At 33.8% G+C, this 26,160-nt stretch overlaps 30 non-coding genes across 30 annotated transcripts; all 30 read left to right on the forward strand.

The window, feature by feature from the left end:
- Positions 1-90: 90 nt before the first annotated feature.
- TRNAS-CGA (transfer RNA serine (anticodon CGA)) lies at positions 91-172 on the forward strand. Its single transcript has one exon. It is a non-coding gene; the product is annotated as a tRNA-Ser (tRNA).
- Positions 173-1,375: 1,203 nt separating this feature from the next.
- Positions 1,376-1,457, forward strand: TRNAS-CGA (transfer RNA serine (anticodon CGA)). The gene has a single exon. It is a non-coding gene; the product is annotated as a tRNA-Ser (tRNA).
- Positions 1,458-2,667: 1,210 nt separating this feature from the next.
- On the forward strand, positions 2,668-2,749 carry TRNAS-CGA (transfer RNA serine (anticodon CGA)). Its single transcript has one exon. It is a non-coding gene; the product is annotated as a tRNA-Ser (tRNA).
- Positions 2,750-3,952: 1,203 nt separating this feature from the next.
- On the forward strand, positions 3,953-4,034 carry TRNAS-CGA (transfer RNA serine (anticodon CGA)). Its single transcript has one exon. It is a non-coding gene; the product is annotated as a tRNA-Ser (tRNA).
- Positions 4,035-4,976: 942 nt separating this feature from the next.
- TRNAS-UGA (transfer RNA serine (anticodon UGA)) lies at positions 4,977-5,058 on the forward strand. Its single transcript has one exon. It is a non-coding gene; the product is annotated as a tRNA-Ser (tRNA).
- Positions 5,059-5,265: 207 nt separating this feature from the next.
- TRNAS-CGA (transfer RNA serine (anticodon CGA)) lies at positions 5,266-5,347 on the forward strand. The gene has a single exon. It is a non-coding gene; the product is annotated as a tRNA-Ser (tRNA).
- Positions 5,348-6,558: 1,211 nt separating this feature from the next.
- Positions 6,559-6,640, forward strand: TRNAS-CGA (transfer RNA serine (anticodon CGA)). The gene has a single exon. It is a non-coding gene; the product is annotated as a tRNA-Ser (tRNA).
- Positions 6,641-7,582: 942 nt separating this feature from the next.
- On the forward strand, positions 7,583-7,664 carry TRNAS-UGA (transfer RNA serine (anticodon UGA)). Its single transcript has one exon. It is a non-coding gene; the product is annotated as a tRNA-Ser (tRNA).
- A 207-nt stretch (positions 7,665-7,871) lies between these two features.
- Positions 7,872-7,953, forward strand: TRNAS-CGA (transfer RNA serine (anticodon CGA)). Its single transcript has one exon. It is a non-coding gene; the product is annotated as a tRNA-Ser (tRNA).
- A 1,211-nt stretch (positions 7,954-9,164) lies between these two features.
- Positions 9,165-9,246, forward strand: TRNAS-CGA (transfer RNA serine (anticodon CGA)). The gene has a single exon. It is a non-coding gene; the product is annotated as a tRNA-Ser (tRNA).
- Positions 9,247-10,456: 1,210 nt separating this feature from the next.
- TRNAS-CGA (transfer RNA serine (anticodon CGA)) lies at positions 10,457-10,538 on the forward strand. The gene has a single exon. It is a non-coding gene; the product is annotated as a tRNA-Ser (tRNA).
- A 1,211-nt stretch (positions 10,539-11,749) lies between these two features.
- Positions 11,750-11,831, forward strand: TRNAS-CGA (transfer RNA serine (anticodon CGA)). The gene has a single exon. It is a non-coding gene; the product is annotated as a tRNA-Ser (tRNA).
- Positions 11,832-12,773: 942 nt separating this feature from the next.
- Positions 12,774-12,855, forward strand: TRNAS-UGA (transfer RNA serine (anticodon UGA)). The gene has a single exon. It is a non-coding gene; the product is annotated as a tRNA-Ser (tRNA).
- A 207-nt stretch (positions 12,856-13,062) lies between these two features.
- TRNAS-CGA (transfer RNA serine (anticodon CGA)) lies at positions 13,063-13,144 on the forward strand. The gene has a single exon. It is a non-coding gene; the product is annotated as a tRNA-Ser (tRNA).
- A 1,211-nt stretch (positions 13,145-14,355) lies between these two features.
- Positions 14,356-14,437, forward strand: TRNAS-CGA (transfer RNA serine (anticodon CGA)). Its single transcript has one exon. It is a non-coding gene; the product is annotated as a tRNA-Ser (tRNA).
- Positions 14,438-15,380: 943 nt separating this feature from the next.
- On the forward strand, positions 15,381-15,462 carry TRNAS-UGA (transfer RNA serine (anticodon UGA)). Its single transcript has one exon. It is a non-coding gene; the product is annotated as a tRNA-Ser (tRNA).
- Positions 15,463-15,669: 207 nt separating this feature from the next.
- On the forward strand, positions 15,670-15,751 carry TRNAS-CGA (transfer RNA serine (anticodon CGA)). The gene has a single exon. It is a non-coding gene; the product is annotated as a tRNA-Ser (tRNA).
- A 943-nt stretch (positions 15,752-16,694) lies between these two features.
- On the forward strand, positions 16,695-16,776 carry TRNAS-UGA (transfer RNA serine (anticodon UGA)). The gene has a single exon. It is a non-coding gene; the product is annotated as a tRNA-Ser (tRNA).
- Positions 16,777-16,983: 207 nt separating this feature from the next.
- TRNAS-CGA (transfer RNA serine (anticodon CGA)) lies at positions 16,984-17,065 on the forward strand. Its single transcript has one exon. It is a non-coding gene; the product is annotated as a tRNA-Ser (tRNA).
- A 943-nt stretch (positions 17,066-18,008) lies between these two features.
- On the forward strand, positions 18,009-18,090 carry TRNAS-UGA (transfer RNA serine (anticodon UGA)). The gene has a single exon. It is a non-coding gene; the product is annotated as a tRNA-Ser (tRNA).
- Positions 18,091-18,297: 207 nt separating this feature from the next.
- Positions 18,298-18,379, forward strand: TRNAS-CGA (transfer RNA serine (anticodon CGA)). The gene has a single exon. It is a non-coding gene; the product is annotated as a tRNA-Ser (tRNA).
- A 942-nt stretch (positions 18,380-19,321) lies between these two features.
- On the forward strand, positions 19,322-19,403 carry TRNAS-UGA (transfer RNA serine (anticodon UGA)). Its single transcript has one exon. It is a non-coding gene; the product is annotated as a tRNA-Ser (tRNA).
- Positions 19,404-20,924: 1,521 nt separating this feature from the next.
- Positions 20,925-21,006, forward strand: TRNAS-CGA (transfer RNA serine (anticodon CGA)). The gene has a single exon. It is a non-coding gene; the product is annotated as a tRNA-Ser (tRNA).
- Positions 21,007-21,949: 943 nt separating this feature from the next.
- Positions 21,950-22,031, forward strand: TRNAS-UGA (transfer RNA serine (anticodon UGA)). The gene has a single exon. It is a non-coding gene; the product is annotated as a tRNA-Ser (tRNA).
- Positions 22,032-22,238: 207 nt separating this feature from the next.
- On the forward strand, positions 22,239-22,320 carry TRNAS-CGA (transfer RNA serine (anticodon CGA)). The gene has a single exon. It is a non-coding gene; the product is annotated as a tRNA-Ser (tRNA).
- Positions 22,321-23,263: 943 nt separating this feature from the next.
- Positions 23,264-23,345, forward strand: TRNAS-UGA (transfer RNA serine (anticodon UGA)). Its single transcript has one exon. It is a non-coding gene; the product is annotated as a tRNA-Ser (tRNA).
- A 207-nt stretch (positions 23,346-23,552) lies between these two features.
- On the forward strand, positions 23,553-23,634 carry TRNAS-CGA (transfer RNA serine (anticodon CGA)). Its single transcript has one exon. It is a non-coding gene; the product is annotated as a tRNA-Ser (tRNA).
- Positions 23,635-24,577: 943 nt separating this feature from the next.
- Positions 24,578-24,659, forward strand: TRNAL-UAA (transfer RNA leucine (anticodon UAA)). Its single transcript has one exon. It is a non-coding gene; the product is annotated as a tRNA-Leu (tRNA).
- Positions 24,660-24,866: 207 nt separating this feature from the next.
- TRNAS-CGA (transfer RNA serine (anticodon CGA)) lies at positions 24,867-24,948 on the forward strand. Its single transcript has one exon. It is a non-coding gene; the product is annotated as a tRNA-Ser (tRNA).
- A 943-nt stretch (positions 24,949-25,891) lies between these two features.
- Positions 25,892-25,973, forward strand: TRNAS-UGA (transfer RNA serine (anticodon UGA)). The gene has a single exon. It is a non-coding gene; the product is annotated as a tRNA-Ser (tRNA).
- Positions 25,974-26,160: the final 187 nt, after the last annotated feature.

Below are 26,160 nucleotides of genomic sequence, written 5' to 3' on the forward strand. Positions count from 1 at the left end.
AAATAGAAATTGCAACAGGTTTTAAATGACAATCATGAAATGGAAAGCAATTATTTTTCCACAGAAGCTCATCAAAAAATCAACGTGCAGGTAGTTGTGGCCGAGTGGTTAAGGCGATGGAGTCGAAATCCATTGGGGTTTCCCCACGCAGGTTCAAATCTTGCCAGCTATGTTTTGCTTTTCAAACTTATTTAAAAACACAATATGCATTTAAGATGTAGAAAAGCAAAATATGTTATGTTGAGCAATGTAACTGTCTCATCCTAAATTACCTTCACCTGCATCCTATTTAACAATGGACTACTTTTTGAAGCACGTGATCTCAGACAGTGAGGCTCTTCCTGCATTTTAGGAACATGTCATCAAACCATCTCCAATTTTTTTTTACTGTTTCATGATGTAATGGTTATTTATGTGTAGATCTGAGTTAAAATTTGTTTTGTTCATAACAACTAAACTTTTAATTAACAAATCAGCAGCACTAGGAAGAAATGTGCATATCAGATACTTTCAAATATCACAAAACTGTAGTGCTATCTGTGGAATTACAGTGAATGTATTGCAATTATTTCCATCAGCCACTTTGTAAGATACATAACAAAGTTTATTTGTTCATTCCAGAACATATTATCATCTTCATCATAATCAACAATTGCCACCAAGCTTAGGAAATCTTTCCCATCTTAAAGTTAATCTTAAATATATCTCTATAACACTGACATGAGCTGTTTCTTTTTAAAACATAAACAGTAATTGAAAAATTAAAATCAATATTTTTTGGAAACCATCATACTCACCATTGTATCCTAATCCTGATTTAATCCTAGTTTGCAGCCTTGATGTTATGAACTAATTATTTCACATATACATTTGCAGAATCCTATGATGTGCCTTTCACAATATCCATACTGCCACTAAAGAATGCAAAATTGGATTTGAGAGATCTGCAGAGATGTAATGAATGATGAGAGAAAATGCATGTTAATAAACAAATTTATGATTGTGCAGTGGCAGGTGTGCTAATTCTACATTAAATAAGCATGGGACCAATGAAATAAACAGAACGATAATAAATTATTTTGTACTCCAGGTAATGTCAGGTAGTGGTATAGAAGTAGTTGTGGCCGAGTGGGGTTTCCCTGCGCAGGTTCAAATCCTACCAGCTACGTCTTGCTTTTCGAGCATGTAAAAAACAAAGATCATACTTCCTTGACTCCTTTATTTTCTAGGAAACTATACTAGCTATTATATTTCCCATAGTTTGTATATTAATATAGCAGCCACCAAATAGAAATTGCAACAGGTTTTAAATGACAATCATGAAATGGAAAGCAATTATTTTTCCACAGAAGCTCATCAAAAAATCAACGTGCAGGTAATTGTGGCCGAGTGGTTAAGGCGATGGAGTCGAAATCCATTGGGGTTTCCCCGCGCAGGTTCAAATCCTGCCAGCTACGTTTTGCTTTTCAAACTTATTTAAAAACACAATATGCATTTAAGATGTAGAAAAGCAAAATATGTTATGTTGAACAATGTAAGTGTCTCATCCTAAATCACCTTCACCTGCATGCTATTTCACAATGGACTGCTTTTTGAAGCACGTGATCTCAGACAGTGAGGCTCTTCCTGCATTTTAGGAACATGTCATCAAACCATCTCCAATTTTTTTTTACTGTTTCATGATGTAATGGTTATTTATGTGTAGATCTGAGTTAAAATTTGTTTTGTTCATAACAACTAAACTTTTAATTAACAAATCAGCAGCACTAGGAAGAAATGTGCATATCAGATACTTTCAAATATCACAAAACTGTAGTGCTATCTGTGGAATTACAGTGAATGTATTGCAATTATTTCCATCAGCCACTTTGTAAGATACATAACAAAGTTTATTTGTTCATTCCAGAACATATTATCATCTTCATCATAATCAACTTTGCCACCAAGCTTAGGAAATCTTTCCCATCTTTAAGTTAATCTTAAATATATCTCTATAACACTGACATGAGCTGTTTCTTTTTAAAACATAAACAGTAATTGAAAAATTTAAATCAATATTTTTTGGAAACCATCATACTCACCATTGTATCCTAATCCTGATTTAATCCTAGTTTGCAGCCTTGATGTTATGAACTAATTATTTCACATATACATTTGCAGAATCCTATGATGTGCCTTTCACAATATCCATACTGCCACTAAACAATGCAAAATTTGATCTTGAGAGAATTGCAGAGATGTAATGAATGATGAGAGAAAATGCATGTTAATAAACAAATTTATGATTCTGCAGTGGCAGGTGTGCTAATACTACATTAAATAAGCATGGGACCAATGAAATAAACAGAATGATAATAAATTATTTTGTACTCCATTTAATGTTGGCTAGAGGTATAGAAGTGGTTGTGGCCGAGTGGTTAAGGTGATGGCCCCCAGCAGGTTCAAATCCTGCCAGCTACGTCTTGCTTTTCGAGCATGTAAAAAACAAAGATCATACTTCCTTGACTCATTTATTTTCTAGGAAACTATACTAGCTATTATATTTCCCATAGTTTGTCTATTAATATAGCAGCCACCAAATAGAAATTGCAACAGGTTTTAAATGACAATCATGAAATGGAAAGCAATTATTTTTCCACAGAAGCTCATCAAAAAATCAACGTGCAGGTAGTTGTGGCCGAGTGGTTAAGGCGATGGAGTCGAAATCCATTGGGGTTTCCCCACGCAGGTTCAAATCTTGCCAGCTATGTTTTGCTTTTCAAACTTATTTAAAAACACAATATGCATTTAAGATGTAGAAAAGCAAAATATGTTATGTTGAGCAATGTAACTGTCTCATCCTAAATCACCTTCACCTGCATCCTATTTAACAATGGACTACTTTTTGAAGCACGTGATCTCAGACAGTGAGGCTCTTCCTGCATTTTAGGAACATGTCATCAAACCATCTCCAATTTTTTTGTACTGTTTCATGATGTAATGGTTATTTATGTGTAGATCTGAGTTAAAATTTGTTTTGTTCATAACAACTAAACTTTTAATTAACAAATCAGCAGCACTAGGAAGAAATGTGCATATCAGATACTTTCAAATATCACAAAACTGTAGTGCTATCTGTGGAATTACAGTGAATGTATTGCAATTATTTCCATCAGCCACTTTGTAAGATACATAACAAAGTTTATTTGTTCATTCCAGAACATATTATCATCTTCATCATAATCAACAATTGCCACCAAGCTTAGGAAATCTTTCCCATTTTAAAGTTAATCTTAAATATATCTCTATAACACTGACATGAGCTGTTTCTTTTTAAAACATAAACAGTAATTGAAAAATTAAAATCAATATTTTTTGGAAACCATCATACTCACCATTGTATCCTAATCCTGATTTAATCCTAGTTTGCAGCCTTGATGTTATGAACTAATTATTTCACATATACATTTGCAGAATCCTATGATGTGCCTTTCACAATATCCATGCTGCCACTAAAGAATGCAAAATTGGATTTGAGAGATCTGCAGAGATGTAATGAATGATGAGAGAAAATGCATGTTAATAAACAAATTTATGATTGTGCAGTGGCAGGTGTGCTAATTCTACATTAAATAAGCATGGGACCAATGAAATAAACAGAACGATAATAAATTATTTTGTACTCCAGGTAATGTCAGGTAGTGGTATAGAAGTAGTTGTGGCCGAGTAGGGTTTCCCTGCGCAGGTTCAAATCCTACCAGCTACGTCTTGCTTTTCGAGCATGTAAAAAACAAAGATCATACTTCCTTGACTCCTTTATTTTCTAGGAAACTATACTAGCTATTATATTTCCCATAGTTTGTCTATTAATATAGCAGCCACCAAATAGAAATTGCAACAGGTTTTAAATGACAATCATGAAATGGAAAGCAATTATTTTTCCACAGAAGCTCATCAAAAAATCAACGTGCAGGTAATTGTGGTCGAGTGGTTAAGGCGATGGAGTCGAAATCCATTGGGGTTTCCCCGCGCAGGTTCAAATCCTGCCAGCTACGTTTTGCTTTTCAAACTTATTTAAAAACACAATATGCATTTAAGATGTAGAAAAGCAAAATATGTTATGTTGAACAATGTAAGTGTCTCATCCTAAATCACCTTCACCTGCATGCTATTTCACAATGGACTGCTTTTTGAAGCACGTGATCTCAGACAGTGAGGCTCTTCCTGCATTTTAGGAACATGTCATCAAACCATCTCCAATTTTTTTTTACTGTTTCATGATGTAATGGTTATTTATGTGTAGATCTGAGTTAAAATTTGTTTTGTTCATAACAACTAAACTTTTAATTAACAAATCAGCAGCACTAGGAAGAAATGTGCATATCAGATACTTTCAAATATCACAAAACTGTAGTGCTATCTGTGGAATTACAGTGAATGTATTGCAATTATTTCCATCAGCCACTTTGTAAGATACATAACAAAGTTTATTTGTTCATTCCAGAACATATTATCATCTTCATCATAATCAACTTTGCCACCAAGCTTAGGAAATCTTTCCCATCTTTAAGTTAATCTTAAATATATCTCTATAACACTGACATGAGCTGTTTCTTTTTAAAACATAAACAGTAATTGAAAAATTTAAATCAATATTTTTTGGAAACCATCATACTCACCATTGTATCCTAATCCTGATTTAATCCTAGTTTGCAGCCTTGATGTTATGAACTAATTATTTCACATATACATTTGCAGAATCCTATGATGTGCCTTTCACAATATCCATACTGCCACTAAACAATGCAAAATTTGATCTTGAGAGATCTGCAGAGATGTAATGAATGATGCGAGAAAATGCATGTTAATAAACAAATTTATGATTGTGCAGTGGCAGGTGTGCTAATTCTACATTAAATAAGCATGGGACCAATGAAATAAACAGAATGATAATAAATTATTTTGTACTCCAGGTAATGTCAGGTAGTGGTATAGAAGTAGTTGTGGCCGAGTGGTTAAGGCGATGGACTTGAAATCCATTGGGGTTTCCCTGCGCAGGTTCAAATCCTACCAGCTATGTCTTGCTTTTCGAGCATGTAAAAAACAAAGATCATACTTCCTTGACTCCTTTATTTTCTAGGAAACTATACTAGCTATTATATTTCCCATAGATTGTCTATTAATATAGCAGCCACCAAATAGAAATTGCAACAGGTTTTAAATGACAATCATGAAATGGAAAGCAATTATTTTTCCACAGAAGCTCATCAAAAAATCAACGTGCAGGTAGTTGTGGCCGAGTGGTTAAGGCGATGGAGTCGAAATCCATTGGGGTTTCCCTGCGCAGGTTCAAATCCTGCCAGCTACGTTTTGCTTTTCAAACTTATTTAAAAACACAATATGCATTTAAGATGTAGAAAAGCAAAATATGTTATGTTGAACAATGTAAGTGTCTCAACCTAAATCACCTTCACCTGCATGCTATTTCACAATGGACTGCTTTTTGAAGCACGTGATCTCAGACAGTGAGGCTCTTCCTGCATTTTAGGAACATGTCATCAAACCATCTCCAATTTTTTTTTACTGTTTCATGATGTAATGGTTATTTATGTGTAGATCTGAGTTAAAATTTGTTTTGTTCATAACAACTAAACTTTTAATTAAAAAATCAGCAGCACTAGGAAGAAATGTGCATATCAGATACTTTCAAATATCACAAAACTGTAGTGCTATCTGTGGAATTACAGTGAATGTATTGCAATTATTTCCATCAGCCACTTTGTAAGATACATAACAAAGTTTATTTGTTCATTCCAGAACATATTATCATCTTCATCATAATCAACTTTGCCACCAAGCTTAGGAAATGTTTCCCGTCTTTAAGTTAATCTTAAATATATCTCTATAACACTGACATGAGCTGTTTCTTTTTAAAACATAAACAGTAATTGAAAAATTTAAATCAATATTTTTTGGAAACCATCATACTCACCATTGTATCCTAATCCTGATTTAATCCTAGTTTGCAGCCTTGATGTTATGAACTAATTATTTCACATATACATTTGCAGAATCCTATGATGTGCCTTTCACAATATCCATACTGCCACTAAACAATGCAAAATTTGATCTTGAGAGATCTGCAGAGATGTAATGAATGATGAGAGAAAATGCATGTTAATAAACAAATTTATGATTGTGCAGTGGCAGGTGTGCTAATTCTACATTAAATAAGCATGGGACCAATGAAATAAACAGAATGATAATAAATTATTTTGTACTCCAGGTAATGTTGGCTAGAGGTATAGAAGTGGTTGTGGCCGAGTGGTTAAGGTGATGGACCCCGAGCAGGTTCAAATCCTGCCAGCTACGTCTTGCTTTTCGAGCATGTAAAAAACAAAGATCATACTTCCTTGACTCATTTATTTTCTAGGAAACTATACTAGCTATTATATTTCCCATAGTTTGTCTATTAATATAGCAGCCACCAAATAGAAGTTGCAACAGGTTTTAAATGACAATCATGAAATGGAAAGCAATTATTTTTCCACAGAAGCTCATCAAAAAATCAATGTGCAGGTAGTTGTGGCCGAGTGGTTAAGGCGATGGAGTCGAAATCCATTGGGGTTTCCCCACGCAGGTTCAAATCTTGCCAGCTATGTTTTGCTTTTCAAACTTATTTAAAAACACAATATGCATTTAAGATGTAGAAAAGCAAAATATGTTATGTTGAGCAATGTAACTGTCTCATCCTAAATCACCTTCACCTGCATCCTATTTAACAATGGACTACTTTTTGAAGCACGTGATCTCAGACAGTGAGGCTCTTCCTGCATTTTAGGAACATGTCATCAAACCATCTCCAATTTTTTTTTACTGTTTCATGATGTAATGGTTATTTATGTGTAGATCTGAGTTAAAATTTGTTTTGTTCATAACAACTAAACTTTTAATTAACAAATCAGCAGCACTAGGAAGAAATGTGCATATCAGATACTTTCAAATATCACAAAACTGTAGTGCTATCTGTGGAATTACAGTGAATGTATTGCAATTATTTCCATCAGCCACTTTGTAAGGTACATAACAAAGTTTATTTGTTCATTCCAGAACATATTATCATCTTCATCATAATCAACAATTGCCACCAAGCTTAGGAAATCTTTCCCATCTTAAAGTTAATCTTAAATATATCTCTATAACACTGACATGAGCTGTTTCTTTTTAAAACATAAACAGTAATTGAAAAATTAAAATCAATATTTTATGGAAACCATCATACTCACCATTGTATCCTAATCCTGATTTAATCCTAGTTTGCAGCCTTGATGTTATGAACTAATTATTTCACATATACATTTGCAGAATCCTATGATGTGCCTTTCACAATATCCATACTGCCACTAAAGAATGCAAAATTGGATTTGAGAGATCTGCAGAGATGTAATGAATGATGAGAGAAAATGCATGTTAATAAACAAATTTATGATTGTGCAGTGGCAGGTGTGCTAATTCTACATTAAATAAGCATGGGACCAATGAAATAAACAGAACGATAATAAATTATTTTGTACTCCAGGTAATGTCAGGTACTGGTATAGAAGTAGTTGTGGCCGAGTGGTTAAGGTGATGGACTTGAAATCCATTGGGGTTTCCCTGCGCAGGTTCAAATCCTACCAGCTATGTCTTGCTTTTCGAGCATGTAAAAAACAAAGATCATACTTCCTTGACTCCTTTATTTTCTAGGAAACTATACTAGCTATTATATTTCCCATAGTTTGTCTATTAATATAGCAGCCACCAAATAGAAATTGCAACAGGTTTTAAATGACAATCATGAAATGGAAAGCAATTATTTTTCCACAGAAGCTCATCAAAAAATCAACGTGCAGGTAGTTGTGGCCGAGTGGTTAAGGCGATGGAGTCGAAATCCATTGGGGTTTCCCCGCGCAGGTTCAAATCCTGCCAGCTACGTTTTGCTTTTCAAACTTATTTAAAAACACAATATGCATTTAAGATGTAGAAAAGCAAAATATGTTATGTTGAACAATGTAAGTGTCTCAACCTAAATCACCTTCACCTGCATGCTATTTCACAATGGACTGCTTTTTGAAGCACGTGATCTCAGACAGTGAGGCTCTTCCTGCATTTTAGGAACATGTCATCAAACCATCTCCAATTTTTTTTTACTGTTTCATGATGTAATGGTTATTTATGTGTAGATCTGAGTTAAAATTTGTTTTGTTCATAACAACTAAACTTTTAATTAAAAAATCAGCAGCACTAGGAAGAAATGTGCATATCAGATACTTTCAAATATCACAAAACTGTAGTGCTATCTGTGGAATTACAGTGAATGTATTGCAATTATTTCCATCAGCCACTTTGTAAGATACATAACAAAGTTTATTTGTTCATTCCAGAACATATTATCATCTTCATCATAATCAACTTTGCCACCAAGCTTAGGAAATCTTTCCCATCTTTAAGTTAATCTTAAATATATCTCTATAACACTGACATGAGCTGTTTCTTTTTAAAACATAAACAGTAATTGAAAAATTTAAATCAATATTTTTTGGAAACCATCATACTCACCATTGTATCCTAATCCTGATTTAATCCTAGTTTGCAGCCTTGATGTTATGAACTAATTATTTCACATATACATTTGCAGAATCCTATGATGTGCCTTTCACAATATCCATACTGCCACTAAACAATGCAAAATTTGATCTTGAGAGATCTGCAGAGATGTAATGAATGATGAGAGAAAATGCATGTTAATAAACAAATTTATGATTGTGCAGTGGCAGGTGTGCTAATTCTACATTAAATAAGCATGGGACCAATGAAATAAACAGAATGATAATAAATTATTTTGTACTCCAGGTAATGTCGGCTAGAGGTATAGAAGTGGTTGTGGCGGAGTGGTTAAGGTGATGGACCCCGCACAGGTTCAAATCCTGCCAGCTACGTCTTGCTTTTCGAGCATGTAAAAAACAAAGATCATACTTCCTTGACTCATTTATTTTCTAGGAAACTATACTAGCTATTATATTTCCCATAGTTTGTCTATTAATATAGCAGCCACCAAATAGAAATTGCAACAGGTTTTAAATGACAATCATGAAATGGAAAGCAATTATTTTTCCACAGAAGCTCATCAAAAAATCAACGTGCAGGTAGTTGTGGCCGAGTGGTTAAGGCGATGGAGTCGAAATCCATTGGGGTTTCCCCACGCAGGTTCAAATCTTGCCAGCTATGTTTTGCTTTTCAAACTTATTTAAAAACACAATATGCATTTAAGATGTAGAAAAGCAAAATATGTTATGTTGAGCAATGTAACTGTCTCATACTAAATCACCTTCACCTGCATCCTATTTAACAATGGACTACTTTTTGAAGCACGTGATCTCAGACAGTGAGGCTCTTCCTGCATTTTAGGAACATGTCATCAAACCATCTCCAATTTTTTTTACTGTTTCATGATGTAATGGTTATTTATGTGCAGATCTGAGTTAAAATTTGTTTTGTTCATAACAACTAAACTTTTAATTAACAAATCAGCAGCACTAGGAAGAAATGTGCATATCAGATACTTTCAAATATCACAAAACTGTAGTGCTATCTGTGGAATTACAGTGAATGTATTGCAATTATTTCCATCAGCCACTTTGTAAGATACATAACAAAGTTTATTTGTTCATTCCAGAACATATTATCATCTTCATCATAATCAACTTTGCCACCAAGCTTAGGAAATCTTTCCCATCTTTAAGTTAATCTTAAATATATCTCTATAACACTGACATGAGCTGTTTCTTTTTAAAACATAAACAGTAATTGAAAAATTTAAATCAATATTTTTTGGAAACCATCATACTCACCATTGTATCCTAATCCTGATTTAATCCTAGTTTGCAGCCTTGATGTTATGAACTAATTATTTCACATATACATTTGCAGAATCCTATGATGTGCCTTTCACAATATCCATACTGCCACTAAACAATGCAAAATTTGATCTTGAGAGATCTGCAGAGATGTAATGAATGATGAGAGAAAATGCATGTTAATAAACAAATTTATGATTGTGCAGTGGCAGGTGTGCTAATTCTACATTAAATAAGCATGGGACCAATGAAATAAACAGAATGATAATAAATTATTTTGTACTCCAGGTAATGTTGGCTAGAGGTATAGAAGTGGTTGTGGCTGAGTGGTTAAGGTGATGGACCCCGAGCAGGTTCAAATCCTGCCAGCTACGTCTTGCTTTTCGAGCATGTAAAAAACAAAGATCATACTTCCTTGACTCCTTTATTTTCTAGGAAACTATACTAGCTATTATATTTCCCATAGTTTGTCTATTAATATAGCAGCCACCAAATAGAAATTGCAACAGGTTTTAAATGACAATCATGAAATGGAAAGCAATTATTTTTCCACAGAAGCTCATCAAAAAATCAACGTGCAGGTAGTTGTGGCCGAGTGGTTAAGGCGATGGAGTCGAAATCCATTGGGGTTTCCCCACGCAGGTTCAAATCTTGCCAGCTATGTTTTGCTTTTCAAACTTATTTAAAAACACAATATGCATTTAAGATGTAGAAAAGCAAAATATGTTATGTTGAACAATGTAAATGTCTCATCCTAAATCACCTTCACCTGCATGCTATTTCACAATGGACTGCTTTTTGAAGCACGTGATCTCAGACAGTGAGGCTCTTCCTGCATTTTAGGAACATGTCATCAAACCATCTCCAATTTTTTTGTACTGTTTCATGATGTAATGGTTATTTATGTGTAGATCTGAGTTAAAATTTGTTTTGTTCATAACAACTAAACTTTTAATTAACAAATCAGCAGCACTAGGAAGAAATGTGCATATCAGATACTTTCAAATATCACAAAACTGTAGTGCTATCTGTGGAATTACAGTGAATGTATTGCAATTATTTCCATCAGCCACTTTGTAAGATACATAACAAAGTTTATTTGTTCATTCCAGAACATATTATCATCTTCATCATAATCAACTTTGCCACCAAGCTTAGGAAATCTTTCCCATCTTTAAGTTAATCTTAAATATATCTCTATAACACTGACATGAGCTGTTTCTTTTTAAAACATAAACAGTAATTGAAAAATTTTAATCAATATTTTTTGGAAACCATCATACTCACCATTGTATCCTAATCCTGATTTAATCCTAGTTTGCAGCCTTGATGTTATGAACTAATTATTTCACATATACATTTGCAGAATCCTATGATGTGCCTTTCACAATATCCATACTGCCACTAAACAATGCAAAATTTGATCTTGAGAGATCTGCAGAGATGTAATGAATGATGAGAGAAAATGCATGTTAATAAACAAATTTATGATTGTGCAGTGGCAGGTGTGCTAATTCTACATTAAATAAGCATGGGACCAATGAAATAAACAGAATGATAATAAATTATTTTGTACTCCAGGTAATGTTGGCTAGAGGTATAGAAGTGGTTGTGGCCGAGTGGTTAAGGTGATGGACCCCGAGCAGGTTCAAATCCTGCCAGCTACGTCTTGCTTTTCGAGCATGTAAAAATCAAAGATCATACTTCCTTGACTCATTTATTTTCTAGGAAACTATACTAGCTATTATATTTCCCATAGTTTGTCTATTAATATAGCAGCCACCAAATAGAAGTTGCAACAGGTTTTAAATGACAATCATGAAATGGAAAGCAATTATTTTTCCACAGAAGCTCATCAAAAAATCAATGTGCAGGTAGTTGTGGCCGAGTGGTTAAGGCGATGGAGTCGAAATCCATTGGGGTTTCCCCACGCAGGTTCAAATCTTGCCAGCTATGTTTTGCTTTTCAAACTTATTTAAAAACACAATATGCATTTAAGATGTAGAAAAGCAAAATATGTTATGTTGAGCAATGTAACTGTCTCATCCTAAATCACCTTCACCTGCATCCTATTTAACAATGGACTACTTTTTGAAGCACGTGATCTCAGACAGTGAGGCTCTTCCTGCATTTTAGGAACATGTCATCAAACCATCTCCAATTTTTTTTTACTGTTTCATGATGTAATGGTTATTTATGTGTAGATCTGAGTTAAAATTTGTTTTGTTCATAACAACTAAACTTTTAATTAAAAAATCAGCAGCACTAGGAAGAAATGTGCATATCAGATACTTTCAAATATCACAAAACTGTAGTGCTATCTGTGGAATTACAGTGAATGTATTGCAATTATTTCCATCAGCCACTTTGTAAGATACATAACAAAGTTTATTTGTTCATTCCAGAACATATTATCATCTTCATCATAATCAACAATTGCCACCAAGCTTAGGAAATCTTTCCCATCTTAAAGTTAATCTTAAATATATCTCTATAACACTGACATGAGCTGTTTCTTTTTAAAACATAAACAGTAATTGAAAAATTAAAATCAATATTTTATGGAAACCATCATACTCACCATTGTATCCTAATCCTGATTTAATCCTAGTTTGCAGCCTTGATGTTATGAACTAATTATTTCACATATACATTTGCAGAATCCTATGATGTGCCTTTCACAATATCCATACTGCCACTAAAGAATGCAAAATTGGATTTGAGAGATCTGCAGAGATGTAATGAATGATGAGAGAAAATGCATGTTAATAAACAAATTTATGATTGTGCAGTGGCAGGTGTGCTAATTCTACATTAAATAAGCATGGGACCAATGAAATAAACAGAACGATAATAAATTATTTTGTACTCCAGGTAATGTCAGGTAGTGGTATAGAAGTAGTTGTGGCCGAGTGGTTAAGGTGATGGACTTGAAATCCATTGGGGTTTCCCTGCGCAGGTTCAAATCCTACCAGCTATGTCTTGCTTTTCGAGCATGTAAAAAACAAAGATCATACTTCCTTGACTCCTTTATTTTCTAGGAAACTATACTAGCTATTATATTTCCCATAGTTTGTCTATTAATATAGCAGCCACCAAATAGAAATTGCAACAGGTTTTAAATGACAATCATGAAATGGAAAGCAATTATTTTTCCACAGAAGCTCATCAAAAAATCAACGTGCAGGTAGTTGTGGCCGAGTGGTTAAGGCGATGGAGTCGAAATCCATTGGGGTTTCCCCGCGCAGGTTCAAATCCTGCCAGCTACGTTTTGCTTTTCAAACTTATTTAAAAACACAATATGCATTTAAGATGTAGAAAAGCAAAATATGTTATGTTGAACAATGTAAGTGTCTCAACCTAAATCACCTTCACCTGCATGCTATTTCACAATGGACTGCTTTTTGAAGCACGTGATCTCAGACAGTGAGGCTCTTCCTGCATTTTAGGAACATGTCATCAAACCATCTCCAATTTTTTTTTACTGTTTCATGATGTAATGGTTATTTATGTGTAGATCTGAGTTAAAATTTGTTTTGTTCATAACAACTAAACTTTTAATTAAAAAATCAGCAGCACTAGGAAGAAATGTGCATATCAGATACTTTCAAATATCACAAAACTGTAGTGCTATCTGTGGAATTACAGTGAATGTATTGCAATTATTTCCATCAGCCACTTTGTAAGATACATAACAAAGTTTATTTGTTCATTCCAGAACATATTATCATCTTCATCATAATCAACTTTGCCACCAAGCTTAGGAAATCTTTCCCATCTTTAAGTTAATCTTAAATATATCTCTATAACACTGACATGAGCTGTTTCTTTTTAAAACATAAACAGTAATTGAAAAATTTAAATCAATATTTTTTGGAAACCATCATACTCACCATTGTATCCTAAACCTGATTTAATCCTAGTTTGCAGCCTTGATGTTATGAACTAATTATTTCACATATACATTTGCAGAATCCTATGATGTGCCTTTCACAATATCCATACTGCCACTAAACAATGCAAAATTTGATCTTGAGAGATCTGCAGAGATGTAATGAATGATGAGAGAAAATGCATGTTAATAAACAAATTTATGATTGTGCAGTGGCAGGTGTGCTAATTCTACATTAAATAAGCATGGGACCAATGAAATAAACAGAATGATAATAAATTATTTTGTACTCCAGGTAATGTCGGCTAGAGGTATAGAAGTGGTTGTGGCGGAGTGGTTAAGGTGATGGACCCCGCGCAGGTTCAAATCCTGCCAGCTACGTCTTGCTTTTCGAGCATGTAAAAAACAAAGATCATACTTCCTTGACTCAATTATTTTCTAGGAAACTATACTAGCTATTATATTTCCCATAGTTTGTCTAATAATATAGCAGCCACCAAATAGAAATTGCAACAGGTTTTAAATGACAATCATGAAATGGAAAGCAATTATTTTTCCACAGAAGCTCATCAAAAAATCAACGTGCAGGTAGTTGTGGCCGAGTGGTTAAGGCGATGGAGTCGAAATCCATTGGGGTTTCCCCACGCAGGTTCAAATCTTGCCAGCTATGTTTTGCTTTTCAAACTTATTTAAAAACACAATATGCATTTAAGATGTAGAAAAGCAAAATATGTTATGTTGAGCAATGTAACTGTCTCATACTAAATCACCTTCACCTGCATCCTATTTAACAATGGACTACTTTTTGAAGCACGTGATCTCAGACAGTGAGGCTCTTCCTGCATTTTAGGAACATGTCATCAAACCATCTCCAATTTTTTTTTACTGTTTCATGATGTAATGGTTATTTATGTGCAGATCTGAGTTAAAATTTGTTTTGTTCATAACAACTAAACTTTTAATTAACAAATCAGCAGCACTAGGAAGAAATGTGCATATCAGATACTTTCAAATATCACAAAACTGTAGTGCTATCTGTGGAATTACAGTGAATGTATTGCAATTATATCCATCAGCCACTTTGTAAGATACATAACAAAGTTTATTTGTTCATTCCAGAACATATTATCATCTTCATCATAATCAACAATTGCCACCAAGCTTAGGAAATCTTTCCCATCTTAAAGTTAATCTTAAATATATCTCTATAACACTGACATGAGCTGTTTCTTTTTAAAACATAAACAGTAATTGAAAAATTAAAATCAATATTTTTTGGAAACCATCATACTCACCATTGTATCCTAATCCTGATTTAATCCTAGTTTGCAGCCTTGATGTTATGAACTAATTATTTCACATATACATTTGCAGAATCCTATGATGTGCCTTTCACAATATCCATACTGCCACTAAAGAATGCAAAATTTGATCTTGAGAGATCTGCAGAGATGTAATGAATGATGAGAGAAAATGCATGTTAATAAACAAATTTATGATTGTGCAGTGGCAGGTGTGCTAATTCTACATTAAATAAGCATGGGACCAATGAAATAAACAGAACGATAATAAATTATTTTGTACTCCAGGTAATGTCGGGTAGTGGTATAGAAGTAGTTGTGGCCGAGTGGTTAAGGCGATGGACTTGAAATCCATTGGGGTTTCCCCGCGCAGGTTCAAATACTGCAAGCTACGTCTTGCTTTTTGAGCATGTAAAAAACAAAGATCATACTTCCTTGACTCCTTTATTTTCAAGGAAACTATGCTAGCTATTATATTTCCCATAGTTTGTCTATTAATATAGCAGACACCAAATAGAAATTGCAACAGGTTTTAAATGACAATCATGAAATGGAAAGCAATTATTTTTCCACAGAAGCTCATCAAAAAATCAACGTGCAGGTAGTTGTGGCCGAATGGTTAAGGTGATGGAGTCGAATTCCATTGGGGTTTTCCCGCGCAGGTTCAAATCTTGCCAGCTACGTTTTGCTTTTCAAACTTATTTAAAAACACAATATGCATTTAACATGTAGAAAAGCAAAATATGTTATGTTGAACAATGTAACAGTCTCATCCTAAATCACCTTCACCTGCATCCTATTTTACAATGGACTACTTTTTGAAGCACGTGATCTCAGACAGTGAGGCTCTTCCTGCATTTTAGGAACATGTCATCAAACCATCTCCAATTTTTTTTTACTGTTTCATGATGTAATGGTTATTTATGTGTAGATCTGAGTTAAAATTTGTTTTGTTCATAACAACTAAACTTTTAATTAACAAATCAGCAGCACTAGGAAGAAATGTGCATATCAGATACTTTCAAATATCACAAAACTGTAGTGCTATCTGTGGAATTACAGTGAATGTATTGCAATTATTTCCATCAGCCACTTTGTAAGATACATAACAAAGTTTATTTGTTCATTCCAGAACATATTATCATCTTCATCATAATCAACAATTGCCACCAAGCTTAGGAAATCTTTCCCATCTTAAAGTTAATCTTAAATATATCTCTATAACACTGACATGAGCTGTTTCTTTTTAAAACATAAACAGTAATTGAAAAATTAAAATCAATATTTTGTGGAAACCATCATACTCACCATTGTATCCTAATCCTGATTTAATCCTAGTTTGCAGCCTTGATGTTATGAACTAATTATTTCACATATACATTTGCAGAATCCTATGATGTGCCTTTCACAATATCCATACTGCCACTAAAGAATGCAAAATTTGACCTTGAGAGATCTGCAGAGATGTAATGAATGATGAGAGAAAATGCATGTTAATAAACAAATTTATGATTGTGCAGTGGCAGGTGTGCTAATTCTACATTAAATAAGCATGGGACCAATGAAATAAACAGAACAATAATAAATTATTTTGTATTCCAGGTAATGTCGGCTAGAGTTATAGAAGTGGTTGTGGCCGACTGGTTAAGGCGATGGACTTGATATCCATTAGGGTTTCCCCGCGCAGGTTCAAATCCTGCCAGCTACATCTTGCTTTACGAGCATGTAAAAAACAAAGATCATACTTCCTTGACTCCTTTATTTTCTAGGAAACTATACTAGCTATTATATTTCCCATAGTTTGTCTATTAATATAGCAGCCACCAAATAGAAATTGCAACAGGTTTTAAATGACAATCATGAAATGGAAAGCAATAATTTTTCCACAGAAGCTCATCACAAAATCAACGTGCAGGTAGTTGTGGCCGAGTGGTTAAGGCGATGGACTCGAAATCCATTGGGGTTTCCCTGCGCAGGTTCAAATCCTGCCAGCTACGTTTTGCTTTTCAAACTTATTTAAAAACACAATATGCATTTAAGATGTAGAAAAGCAAAATATGTTATGTTGAACAATGTAACTGTCTCATCCTAAATCACCTTCACCTGCATGCTATTTCACAATGGACTGCTTTTTGAAGCACGTGATCTCAGACAGTGAGGCTCTTCCTGCATTTTAGGAACATGTCATCAAACCATCTCCAATTTTTTTTTACTGTTTCATGATGTAATGGTTATTTATGTGTAGATCTGAGTTAAAATTTGTTTTGTTCATAACAACTAAACTTTTAATTAACAAATCAGCAGCACTAGGAAGAAATGTGCATATCAGATACTTTCAAATATCACAAAACTGTAGTGCTATCTGTGGAATTACAGTGAATGTATTGCAATTATTTCCATCAGCCACTTTGTAAGATACATAACAAAGTTTATTTGTTCATTCCAGAACATATTATCATCTTCATCATAATCAACAATTGCCACCAAGCTTAGGAAATCTTTCCCATATTTAAGTTAATCTTAAATATATCTCTATAACACTGACATGAGCTGTTTCTTTTTAAAACATAAACAGTAATTGAAAAATTAAAATCAATATTTTTTGGAAACCATCATACTCACCATTGTATCCTAATCCTGATTTAATCCTAGTTTGCAGCCTTGATGTTATGAACTAATTATTTCACATATACATTTGCAGAATCCTATGATGTGCCTTTCACAATATCCATACTGCCACTAAAGAATGCAAAATTTGATCTTGAGAGATCTGCAGAGATGTAATGAATGATGAGAGAAAATGCATGTTAATAAACAAATTTATGATTGTGCAGTGGCAGGTGTGCTAATTCTACATTAAATAAGTATGGGACCAATGAAATAAACAGAACGATAATAAATTATTTTGTACTCCAGGTAATGTCGGGTAGTGGTATAGAAGTAGTTGTGGCCGAGTTGTTAAGGCGATGGACTTGAAATCCATTGGGGTTTCCCCGCACAGGTTCAAATACTGCCAGCTACGTCTTGCTTTTTGAGCATGTAAAAAACAAAGATCATACTTCCTTGACTCCTTTATTTTCAAGGAAACTATGCTAGCTATTATATTTCCCATAGTTTGTCTATTAATATAGCAGCCACCAAATAGAAATTGCAACAGGTTTTAAATGACAATCATGAAATGGAAAGCAATTATTTTTCCACAGAAGCTCATCAAAAAATCAACGTGCAGGTAGTTGTGGCCGAGTGGTTAAGGCGATGGAGTCGAAATCCATTGGGGTTTCCCCGCGCAGGTTCAAATCCTGCCAGCTACGTTTTGCTTTTCAAACTTATTTAAAAACACAATATGCATTTAAGATGTAGAAAAGCAAAATATGTTATGTTGAACAATGTAAGTGTCTCAACCTAAATCACCTTCACCTGCATGCTATTTCACAATGGACTGCTTTTTGAAGCACGTGATCTCAGACAGTGAGGCTCTTCCTGCATTTTAGGAACATGTCATCAAACCATCTCCAATTTTTTTTTACTGTTTCATGATGTAATGGTTATTTATGTGTAGATCTGAGTTAAAATTTGTTTTGTTCATAACAACTAAACTTTTAATTAAAAAATCAGCAGCACTAGGAAGAAATGTGCATATCAGATACTTTCAAATATCACAAAACTGTAGTGCTATCTGTGGAATTACAGTGAATGTATTGCAATTATTTCCATCAGCCACTTTGTAAGATACATAACAAAGTTTATTTGTTCATTCCAGAACATATTATCATCTTCATCATAATCAACTTTGCCACCAAGCTTAGGAAATCTTTCCCATCTTTAAGTTAATCTTAAATATATCTCTATAACACTGACATGAGCTGTTTCTTTTTAAAACATAAACAGTAATTGAAAAATTTAAATCAATATTTTTTGGAAACCATCATACTCACCATTGTATCCTAATCCTGATTTAATCCTAGTTTGCAGCCTTGATGTTATGAACTAATTATTTCACATATACATTTGCAGAATCCTATGATGTGCCTTTCACAATATCCATACTGCCACTAAAGAATGCAAAATTTGATCTTGAGAGATCTGCAGAGATGTAATGAATGATGAGAGAAAATGCATGTTAATAAACAAATTTATGATTGTGCAGTGGCAGGTGTGCTAATTCTACATTAAATAAGTATGGGACCAATGAAATAAACAGAACGATAATAAATTATTTTGTACTCCAGGTAATGTCGGGTAGTGGTATAGAAGTAGTTGTGGCCGAGTTGTTAAGGCGATGGACTTGAAATCCATTGGGGTTTCCCTGCGCAGGTTCAAATACTGCCAGCTACGTCTTGCTTTTTGAGCATGTAAAAAACAAAGATCATACTTCCTTGACTCCTTTATTTTCAAGGAAACTATGCTAGCTATTATATTTCCCATAGTTTGTCTATTAATATAGCAGCCACCAAATAGAAATTGCAACAGGTTTTAAATGACAATCATGAAATGGAAAGCAATTATTTTTCCACAGAAGCTCATCAAAAAATCAACGTGCAGGTAATTGTGGCCGAGTGGTTAAGGTGATGGAGTCGAAATCTATTGGGGTTTTCCGCGCAGGTTCAAATCTTGCCAGCTACGTTTTGCTTTTCAAACTTAATTAAAAACACAATATGCATTTAAGATGTAGAAAAGCAAAATATGTTATGTTGAACAATGTAACAGTCTCATCCTAAATCACCTTCACCTGCATCCTATTTTACAATGGACTACTTTTTGAAGCACGTGATCTCAGACAGTGAGGCTCTTCCTGCATTTTAGGAACATGTCATCAAACCATCTCCAATTTTTTTTTACTGTTTCATGATGTAATGGTTATTTATGTGTAGATCTGAGTTAAAATTTGTTTTGTTCATAACAACTAAACTTTTAATTAACAAATCAGCAGCACTAGGAAGAAATGTGCATATCAGATACTTTCAAATATCACAAAACTATAGTGCTATCTGTGAAATTACAGTGAATGTATTGCAATTATTTCCATCAGCCACTTTGTAAGATAAATAACAAAGTTTATTTGTTCATTCCAGAACATATTATCATCTTCATCATAATCAACAATTGCCACCAAGCTTAGGAAATCTTTCCCATCTTAAAGTTAATCTTAAATATATCTCTATAACACTGACATGAGCTGTTTCTTTTTAAAACATAAACAGTAATTGAAAAATTAAAATCAATATTTTGTGGAAACCATCATACTCACCATTGTATCCTAATCCTGATTTAATCCTAGTTTGCAGCCTTGATGTTATGAACTAATTATTTCACATATACATTTGCAGAATCCTATGATGTGCCTTTCACAATATCCATACTGCCACTAAAGAATGCAAAATTTGATCTTGAGAGATCTGCAGAGATGTAATGAATGATGAGAGAAAATGCATGTTAATAAACAAATTTATGATTGTGCAGTGGCAGGTGTGCTAATTCTACAGTAAATAAGCATGGGATTCAATGAAATAAACAGAACAATAATAAATTATTTTGTACTCCAGGTAATGTCGGCTAGAGGTATAGAAGTGGTTCTGGCCGAGTGGTTAAGGCGATGGACTTGAAATCCATTAGGGTTTCCCCGCACAGGTTCAAATCTTGCCAGCTACATCTTGCTTTACGAGCATGTAAAAAACAAAGATCATACTTCCTTGACTCCTTTATTTTCTAGGAAACTATACTAGCTATTATATTTCCCATAGTTTGTCTATTAATATAGCAGCCACCAAATAGAAATTGCAACAGGTTTTAAATGACAATCATGAAATGGAAAGCAATAATTTTTCCACAGAAGCTCATCACAAAATCAACGTGCAGGTAGTTGTGGCCGAGTGGTTAAGGCGATGGACTCGAAATCCATTGGGGTTTCCCTGCGCAGGTTCAAATCCTGCCAGCTACGTTTTGCTTTTCAAACTTATTTAAAAACACAATATGCATTTAAGATGTAGAAAAGCAAAATATGTTATGTTGAACAATGTAACAGTCTCATCCTAAATCACCTTCACCTGCATGCTATTTCACAATGGACTGCTTTTTGAAGCACGTGATCTCAGACAGTGAGGCTCTTCCTGCATTTTAGGAACATGTCATCAAACCATCTCCAATTTTTTTTTACTGTTTCATGATGTAATGGTTATTTATGTGTAGATCTGAGTTAAAATTTGTTTTGTTCATAACAACTAAACTTTTAATTAACAAATCAGCAGCACTAGGAAGAAATGTGCATATCAGATACTTTCAAATATCACAAAACTGTAGTGCTATCTGTGGAATTACAGTGAATGTATTGCAATTATTTCCATCAGCCACTTTGTAAGATACATAACAAAGTTTATTTGTTCATTCCAGAACATATTATCATCTTCATCATAATCAACAATTGCCACCAAGCTTAGGAAATCTTTCCCATCTTTAAGTTAATCTTAAATATATCTCTATAACACTGACATGAGCTGTTTCTTTTTAAAACATAAACAGTAATTGAAAAATTAAAATCAATATTTTGTGGAAACCATCATACTCACCATTGTATCCTAATCCTGATTTAATCCTAGTTTGCAGCCTTGATGTTATGAACTAATTATTTCACATATACATTTGCAGAATCCTATGATGTGCCTTTCACAATATCCATACTGCCACTAAAGAATGCAAAATTTGATCTTGAGAGATCTGCAGAGATGTAATGAATGATGAGAGAAAATGCATGTTAATAAACAAATTTATGATTGTGCAGTGGCAGGTGTGCTAATTCTACATTAAATAAGCATGGGACCAATGAAATAAACAGAACGATAATAAATTATTTTGTACTCCAGGTAATGTCGGGTAGTGGTATAGAAGTAGTTGTGGCCGAGTGGTTAAGGCGATGGACTTGAAATCCATTGGGGTTTCCCCGCGCAGGTTCAAATACTGCAAGCTACGTCTTGCTTTTTGAGCATGTAAAAAACAAAGATCATACTTCCTTGACTCCTTTATTTTCTAGGAAACTATACTAGCTATTATATTTCCCATAGTTTGTCTATTAATATAGCAGCCACCAAATAGAAATTGCAACAGGTTTTAAATGACAATCATGAAATGGAAAGCAATAATTTTTCCACAGAAGCTCATCACAAAATCAACGTGCAGGCAGTTGTGGCCGAGTGGTTAAGGCGATGGACTCGAAATCCATTGGGGTTTCCCTGCGCAGGTTCAATTCCTGCCAGCTACGTTTTGCTTTTCAAACTTATTTAAAAACACAATATGCATTTAAGATGTAGAAAAGCAAAATATGTTATGTTGAACAATGTAACTGTCTCATCCTAAATCACCTTCACCTGCATGCTATTTCACAATGGACTGCTTTTTGAAGCACGTGATCTCAGACAGTGAGGCTCTTCCTGCATTTTAGGAACATGTCATCAAACCATCTCCAATTTTTTTTTACTGTTTCATGATGTAATGGTTATTTATGTGTAGATCTGAGTTAAAATTTGTTTTGTTCATAACAACTAAACTTTTAATTAACAAATCAGCAGCACTAGGAAGAAATGTGCATATCAGATACTTTCAAATATCACAAAACTGTAGTGCTATCTGTGGAATTACAGTGAATGTATTGCAATTATTTCCATCAGCCACTTTGTAAGATACATAACAAAGTTTATTTGTTCATTCCAGAACATATTATCATCTTCATCATAATCAACAATTGCCACCAAGCTTAGGAAATCTTTCCCATCTTTAAGTTAATCTTAAATATATCTCTATAACACTGACATGAGCTGTTTCTTTTTAAAACATAAACAGTAATTGAAAAATTAAAATCAATATTTTTTGGAAACCATCATACTCACCATTGTATCCTAATCCTGATTTAATCCTAGTTTGCAGCCTTGATGTTATGAACTAATTATTTCACATATACATTTGCAGAATCCTATGATGTGCCTTTCACAATATCCATACTGCCACTAAAGAATGCAAAATTTGATCTTGAGAGATCTGCAGAGATGTAATGAATGATGAGAGAAAATGCATGTTAATAAACAAATTTATGATTGTGCAGTGGCAGGTGTGCTAATTCTACATTAAATAAGTATGGGACCAATGAAATAAACAGAACGATAATAAATTATTTTGTACTCCAGGTAATGTCGGGTAGTGGTATAGAAGTAGTTGTGGCCGAGTTGTTAAGGCGATGGACTTGAAATCCATTGGGGTTTCCCCGCACAGGTTCAAATACTGCCAGCTACATCTTGCTTTTTGAGCATGTAAAAAACAAAGCTCATACTTCCTTGACTCCTTTATTTTCAAGGAAACTATGCTAGCTATTATATTTCCCATAGTTTGTCTATTAATATAGCAGCCACCAAATAGAAATTGCAACAGGTTTTAAATGACAATCATGAAATGGAAAGCAATTATTTTTCCACAGAAGCTCATCAAAAAATCAACATGCAGGTAGTTGTGGCCGAGTGGTTAAGGTGATGGAGTCGAAATCCATTGGGGTTTTCCCGCGCAGGTTCAAATCTTGCCAGCTACGTTTTGCTTTTCAAACTTATTTAAAAACACAATATGCATTTAAGATGTAGTAAAGCAAAATATGTTATGTTGAACAATGTAACAGTCTCATCCTAAATCACCTTCACCTGCATCCTATTTAACAATGGACTACTTTTTGAAGCATGTGATCTCAGACAGTGAGGCTCTTCCTGCATTTTAGGAACATGTCATCAAACCATCTCCAATTTTTTTTTACTGTTTCATGATGTAATGGTTATTTATGTGTAGATCTGAGTTAAAATTTGTTTTGTTCATAACAACTAAACTTTTAATTAACAAATCAGCAGCACTAGGAAGAAATGTGCATATCAGATACTTTCAAATATCACAAAACTGTAGTGCTATCTGTGGAATTACAGTGAATGTATTGCAATTATTTCCATCGGCCACTTTGTAAGATACATAACAAAGTTTATTTGTTCATTCCAGAACATATTATCATCTTCATCATAATCAACAATTGCCACCAAGCTTAGGAAATCTTTCCCATCTTAAAGTTAATCTTAAATATATCTCTATAACACTGACATGAGCTGTTTCTTTTTAAAACATAAACAGTAATTGAAAAATTAAAATCAATATTTTGTGGAAACCATCATACTCACCATTGTATCCTAATCCTGATTTAATCCTAGTTTGCAGCCTTGATGTTATGAACTAATTATTTCACATATACATTTGCAGAATCCTATGATGTGCCTTTCACAATATCCATACTGCCACTAAAGAATGCAAAATTTGATCTTGAGAGATCTGCAGAGATGTAATGAATGATGAGAGAAAATGCATGTTAATAAACAAATTTATGATTGTGCAGTGGCAGGTGTGCTAATTCTACATTAAATAAGCATGGGACCAATGAAATAAACAGAACGATAATAAATTATTTTGTACTGCAGGTGTTGTCAGGTAGTGGTATAGAAGTAGTTGTGGCTGAGTGGTTAAGGCGATGGACTTAAAATCCATTGGGGTTTCCCTGCGCAGGTTCATATCCTGCCAGCTACGTCTTGCTTTTCAAGCATGTAAAAAACAAAGATCATACTTCCTTGACTCATTTATTTTCTAGGAAACTATACTAGCTATTATATTTCCCATAGTTTGTCTATTAATATAGCAGCCACCAAATAGAAGTTGCAACAGGTTTTAAATGACAATCATGAAATGGAAAGCAATTATTTTTCCACAGAAGCTCATCAAAAAATCAACGTGCAGGTAGTTGTGGCCGAGTGGTTAAGGTGATGGAGTCGAAATCCATTGGGGTTTTCCCGCGCAGGTTCAAATCTTGCCAGCTACGTTTTGCTTTTCAAACTTATTTAAAAACACAATATGCATTTAAGATGTAGAAAAGCAAAATATGTTATGTTGAACAATGTAACTGTCTCATCCTAAATCACCTTCACCTGCATCCTATTTAACAATGGACTTCTTTTTGAAGCACGTGATCTCAGACAGTGAGGCTCTTCCTGCATTTTAGGAACATGTCATCAAACCATCTCCAATTTTTTTTTACTGTTTCATGATGTAATGGTTATTTATGTGTAGATCTGAGTTAAAATTTGTTTTGTTCATAACAACTAAACTTTTAATTAACAAATCAGCAGCACTAGGAATAAATGTGCATATCAGATACTTTCAAATTTCACAAAACTGTAGTGCTATCTGTGGAATTACAGTGAATGTATTGCAATTATTTCCATCAGCCACTTTGTAAGATACATAACAAAGTTTATTTGTTCATTCCAGAACATATTATCATCTTCATCATAATCAACAATTGCCACCAAGCTTAGGAAATCTTTCCCATCTTAAAGTTAATCTTAAATATATCTCTATAACACTGACATGAGCTGTTTCTTTTTAAAACATAAACAGTAATTGAAAAATTAAAATCAATATTTTTTGGAAACCATCATACTCACCATTGTATCCTAATCCTGATTTAATCCTAGTTTGCAGCCTTGATGTTATGAACTAATTATTTCACATATACATTTGCAGAATCCTATGATGTGCCTTTCACAATATCCATACTGCCACTAAAGAATGCAAAATTTGATCTTGAGAGATCTGCAGAGATGTAATGAATGATGAGAGAAAATGCATGTTAATAAACAAATTTATGATTGTGCAGTGGCAGGTGTGCTAATTCTACATTAAATAAGCATGGGACCAATGAAATAAACAGAACGATAATAAATTATTTTGTACTCCAGGTAATGTCGGGTAGTGGTATAGAAGTAGTTGTGGCCGAGTGGTTAAGGCGATGGACTTGAAATCCATTGGGGTTTCCCCGCGCAGGTTCAAATACTGCAAGCTACGTCTTGCTTTTTGAGCATGTAAAAAACAAAGATCATACTTCCTTGACTCCTTTATTTTCTAGGAAACTATACTAGCTATTATATTTCCCATAGTTTGTCTATTAATATAGCAGCCACCAAATAGAAATTGCAACAGGTTTTAAATGACAATCATGAAATGGAAAGCAATAATTTTTCCACAGAAGCTC

Source organism: Taudactylus pleione, unplaced genomic scaffold (assembly GCF_031769625.1).
Source record: "Taudactylus pleione unplaced genomic scaffold, aTauple2 ptg000085l, whole genome shotgun sequence".
NCBI lineage: Eukaryota > Metazoa > Chordata > Amphibia > Anura > Myobatrachidae > Taudactylus > Taudactylus pleione.